The sequence below is a fragment of the Pundamilia nyererei genome, unplaced genomic scaffold, assembly GCF_000239375.1.
Source record: "Pundamilia nyererei isolate P.nyererei 1_Seehausen unplaced genomic scaffold, PunNye1.0 scaffold00009, whole genome shotgun sequence".
NCBI lineage: Eukaryota > Metazoa > Chordata > Actinopteri > Cichliformes > Cichlidae > Pundamilia > Pundamilia nyererei.
This window is the reverse complement of record NW_005187410.1, coordinates 2,287,910-2,293,529: the sequence shown is the minus strand read 5'-3', so window position 1 is coordinate 2,293,529 and position 5,620 is coordinate 2,287,910. Positions and strand designations below refer to the sequence as shown.

Genomic DNA, 5,620 nt, shown 5'->3' with positions numbered 1-5,620 from the left:
GAGGGCCTGGAACTTTACATAATGATGTTATATTCAGTCCTGCCAAAAGTTATATTATCCTCTCAGTTTACTCAAATATGAATGACTCTGAATATCTTATGGTAAATAAAACACTCTGTGATAGAAGTCTGGATTAAATTATATTAGTTCAATGTTAATTTTAAACCTTTGACCGTACATCGGGTTTTATTGATAGAAAATATAATGGACTCTACATTCAGTGTTAAAAGCAGAAGCTGTGCAGGTCTGAGATCAGGAGCTTTATTAATCCCCAAGGTTCTGTTTATGCTCCTATATAGTGACACCAGTTATGTGGATGATTAAACCCTTTAACTTTTCGTCTTTAACTTTATCAATAAAACAGCTGCAGCATCCACTGACAGTACATCATATAGTAATTTAGCCTTTGCACCGTTTAATTTTGGAGTTACTACAAAGAGTGAACATATAAACTGTTTGTTCTGTTGTCACTGGGTGATGCTGAGGTCTGAATCTGAGGGCAACTCCTGTAATCACAAAGGAAAGACTCATCACAAACTGAAAATGTGAAATTTATTCTTCAAATGTGAAATAAACCTGATTCTTCCCTGTCCTCACCCACTTCAGGTTCTGAAGATTTGCCCTTACATTTTTCAGTTCTATTGTTCTGATGTGAGCTTTTACAAAAAAAAAAGGGGTCTGATATACTAAGAGATTATCTAGTAGAATATTTACCTTTGAGTTGAGATGATAGGGCAGGTTTCCAGTCCTGGTTCAGTTGTGCTACTGCACAGTGGTCATCTGCAGGAAAACAGAAGCGTATGGAGGTTTAAACTGCCTCAGTACTGGACACCATATATGTATGCTTCATAGTATTTCTCTCAAAGGATGTAAGCTATATGGAGTAATGCACATTCAGTCGAAGCAGCAGAGCTAATGTCTGAACTATAGGACTGATTTTAATCAACAGCTCAGAATACTTTATTTATTTATTTTTTAAATTTGGGGTAAATTCATTCATGTGTACAGATTAGCTAACAAACACAGCTTTCCCCAACAGCTAATCCAAACTAGCTAGCTAAAAACATCGGTTACTGATTAGCTTACAAACACTGTTATGCCTCCTCGAGGGCAGGAGGGGGTAACACAACAACTCCAGAAACCTGGTACAAGTGTTATAAACGATTCAGTAAAAAGGACTAGATGTTACAGCCCCTGATAATGCATTGCTTTAAATGGAGAAAATCATGAAGGATGGCTGTTATGAGGAAAAGCAGACAAGACACTTTACCAGTTTGGGACACATAGTCAGTAGTGGACCTTGGATTCATCGGGTGTTTCGGCCATTATCACTAGACACCCTCATCCAAGGAGGCCCTGCCAGGGTTGATCAGGCCCTGGAGTGTGTCACTGGTTTATGTTAACTTGTTATTTCTCTTCTTCTTTCTTCTGTTTATAAACAGAAAGAAGTTAAATGGCAGCTTTCTCACAAAAACAATAACCCAAATTCATACAACAAATGTGGGGGAGAAAGGGACACCAAAAAGACAACAACAAAACTTAGCTGAGGTATTATCCTACAAAAACAAAAACAAGAGGGGGGGACCCTAATCCTCAACTCAAAACAAGCTCAAAATTACATGGGTGGCACCAACCTACTTACCTAGTGTTTCTAATAGAAAAGATTCTATATGAGTAAGTGTATGGGTTCCCCAGACTTACCTAGTCCTCTTTACTCCCACCACAACCTTCAAACAAAAGAAATACACCAGAGGCACTCTACACATGTGCCAAACAATTCTACACAAGGAAGAGAGAGCCACCCTAACCACAGGTGAGTCTCCTTATCAAGGTGTGCACTCTTAGTTTGTCCAAACAAAGACCCCTTCCTCTAATTAGCTGGAGATCCACAAATTGACACCAGCCTGCAGTCTGTGTACCTGAGGAAATAGCAAACAAAAGGAGAGGGAAAGAAATCATGCCGCCTGCAGACACGTAACAAACAAACATTTGACTTACCGAAAAAGTGTGGCGGTGAGTCAGTTTACTGCGGAACACCTCACGCTGTCAGTCTGAAACAGTCAATCGTGGTTTTAGAAAGTTAATGCAGTGTCCCTGTCATATTTGCCATTCCCAAACAGAGCTATGCAAGCTTCTCTGTGACTGCAGCTGCCAGTCAAAGCTTTCATGACAGCTTGTTCAGATTAAATAAAACAAGATATAAAGCATTAAAACATTTTCAAAACACAACAGCCTTAATAAACGCGTAGAGTGGTTTGGCCCCATAAGCAGGGTTCATACGTCATCACTTGAAGACTGGATAGGCTAAAAACAGTTTTTGTACCAGGCTGTAAACATGTTTTGTAACGCTGGAAAGTTGGAAATTTTAGCATAGGCGTTTATGAGGGCGGAATTGCTTTTGAGGCATGCTTCAAGGGGCACGATGAAGCTAGAACCTTCACCTGCTTCAAAATGAACTGCAGTTTTTATTGTATTGTTGTGTCTATGAGTGGCTGTATCATTATTTCATTGAAAGTCAAGTGACTTCAAGTAACTTGGGCGGGGGGAAAAAAAAATGCTAGTAGTGCAAATTGTTCTCAACTTCTAAGCCAGTGATTGAAGCAACTACCAATGAGACCGCATGATACTGCTGATTGACTTGTGACATGGTAGTAAACACATTTTAGAGTTACCTAGGCAACTGGAGCCTGGAGTCCACTGACCAAATGTCAGCTTCAAAGAGGTGCTTGACAAGCTAATTGCTCGCTGTCTGGAGCAGTTTTAGAGCGTTGTTTCCCCCCCCAGACAAACACAGTCAACATGTTGTGTATGATAATTATGTGTTGTGCATCATGTGTGGTTCAGTGAGTGGAAGTCAGCATGAAAAACATGCTGCTCCCTGGAGCTAGGGAGAACAAAGCCGCTATTCAGGATGCAAAGCAAAGCTCTTCTTAATAAGAATGACTTTTAGATTTCAAAATGTCACAGAGTACAAGGTAAAATATATTCAGACCCCTCCTTTGCAATAGGCTTTCTCACCGAGATCCATTGAGGAGTGCTTAAGAACATCTGAAGATATTTCTCAAAGGCTGGAATAATAAGGTTAGAGCCTAGTGGAGCACTTTTTAATTACTTAGTTACGGCCAGAGTCCTGTGAGGAGTGTTTTACCTTGCTCTCAAACTTCCCTGCAAAGGCAGAAAGGTCAAACACTTAAAGAAATTACCAGACTTAAAACACTGAAATCTAATTGTCCTTACAGGTACTTCTCTTAATTAGTAAAGTTTTGGGTTATGTGTGGCACACTGAAACAGTTTGGTAGGATCCAGGAGGAGCAGGAAAGCATGTGAATATCTAAATAAGAATGACCCTTTGTAATAGCATGTTATAGGATCCTCTTGAGTCTGATGTTGCACCAAATGTCATGGTAACAACCTTGCCGAACAGAGTGCAGTCTCCCTCCGTCACAGCCCCCCATCCTGACTTTCATCATTAAACTGCACACATGGGCAAGAGCCTTTGAAAATCCTGCCACTATTGAGCACTCTTGAAAGGAAGGCTCTTTTCATTTAGTGGTCTACTGAAGATGATTTGCTTTCAGGGGTTTTAATTGTTGCTGTGTGATGTTCAACAGGCTAAGCTGCTCCAGAGAGCTTGCTCTCCTCATTTGCATTAGTGATTGATGGCGGCTGATTTTCCCTTGAACTTTCAGGGATGTAGAGTTCAGAGCGCTGGAAGCGGATGTGATGGTGGGAGCGGAGGAGGGGAGAGGAGGAAGGGCAGGCAGGAAGCATGCTGGGCTCAAGAGGGACAAGCTCTTTAGACAGACCATATTCAGCGATATTCAGACAATCAGCTAGAGATGTTTTTTGAAAAGGCTTGATTGTCATTCTGTGTGATAATAAATAGTCAGTCAGTAATCTTCCAAACAGAGCTTGTAGCCTCAGAGAGCACAAATACACATTAACATTAAATCCTCATTGAATTGGTGCTTTCAGAGCGTTTTGAATAAACACGGGGTGTTTTGTTGAAGCAGGATGTGAAATGAGACAACTTTAACACAAGTTGGATGTCTACTGTGTCTATTTAATCATTAAAATAATAATTGTTAGCCACAAAAATGCTTACATTTGCATCAAATGTGGGGAGGTTGTTCAGGAAGAGCATCAAACCCAACCCACAGCCACTGCAACACTTATTCTTAGTTTCATGCTACACTGCTGATGGACAGGCTGTTAAACACTGATGTGATGTGGTTATTTTACTTTTACCCACTAATAGAAACTAATGAACAATATAGAGCTGCTTTCATTTACTTCCTTATTTGCAAGAGGTTCAACACAGCAGGTTTGAATTGTTGGTTTTTTGATCATGACACAACCCCCAAGGTGATGGTACCACCTGCTATGGAGCCACTAAACTAATGAACAATCTAACTTTTTCACTAAGAGAAAGTCTGTGGGTTTTTTCCTCACTGAGACAGAGACACAGGAGAGGCCATGTCTACTTAAGAGCGACAATAATCAGCCTTGTTAAAGTGTGAACAGGGTTGTTTGTACAGAGAATTATTACCTGGCGAAGCTTGATAAAGAGTTTCAGCTTAATTGGATGTCACAACTTTACTGTTTGGTTCAATACTTGGCTGCAGCAGGAAGCTGTTTGCAGACAAAAAAGCTCTGAAACCCACAATGCACAACACCACTACAGGAGCAAAAGCTGGGCAGACAGTTAACAACAAGAAGAGATCAAGAAAGAATATTAAACTTTTAAATGATTCAATACACTTAATGGTGGATGTAGTTATCCAGACACCTCCCCCTAGTTTGTGACACCATGAGAACATTTTCACCATCAGCATCTGGGTGTATGGAGACTTGATGTGACGATGGGGACAGATATAACTGTGAACCACCTCCTTTCTGACACTTAGAGTGACCAAAATGTACAAAAACGCTCCTCGTGTTTTACACATTATGGCTGAAAATGAATGTATAAGACTCTAAACTCAGCAGGAAATTTTTTTACATAGATCCCAGCTCAGCAGAGGACTTTCCCCCCCCCACTTCTGTAGGACCGGAGGTTTTTTTTTTTGCAACCACAGGTTCCACCATGTGTTGCCCCTTTAAAAAGAATCCAAGTTTAAAGCACTTACACACTGGATTTAGTTTTCAGACCCAGAAGCTACGTCCATCTTTTACACTGTCCACAGTTACGACATAGGGTTTCAGAAGGGTTTGCAGCTACAATACAGCATAGATTTAACACTGAGGTATTAATCTCACAAGTCCCAGAGTTCTCAAACAAGCAGGTCAAATAAACAATTTGAAAAAGGTGTTGAGGGCGTAAATGTAATAGTAATAACTACAGGAAATTTAAATGTCACACTTGCTATACATTATTGCCAGAGAAAATAATAGTTATTAGGTACACATGTAAAATCTAAAGCATAGAAATGCAACAGCTCTACCCTAAATTCTTCTTAAGCATCTGTATCCTCAGTTTGTGTTGGTGAGTTCATAAAGCTTAAGTGATTTTACTTAACTAGACTGGATTGCCCTTAAACGTTTTCCTAATATTTTGTATTCTCATTTGTAGGTTACAATCGATAAGATTAATTCCTTATTGATTAAGATTATATTTGTT

At 39.9% G+C, this 5,620-nt stretch overlaps 1 long non-coding RNA gene across 1 annotated transcript; it reads right to left on the bottom strand.

Moving 5' to 3' along the window:
* Nucleotides 1-274: 274 nt before the first annotated feature.
* Nucleotides 275-1,324, bottom strand: LOC106456095 (uncharacterized). The gene is made up of 3 exons (XR_001290238.1): nucleotides 1,271-1,324; nucleotides 715-780; nucleotides 275-506 (listed from the first exon to the last, which is right to left on the bottom strand). It is a non-coding gene; the product is annotated as an uncharacterized LOC106456095 (long non-coding RNA).
* Nucleotides 1,325-5,620: the final 4,296 nt, after the last annotated feature.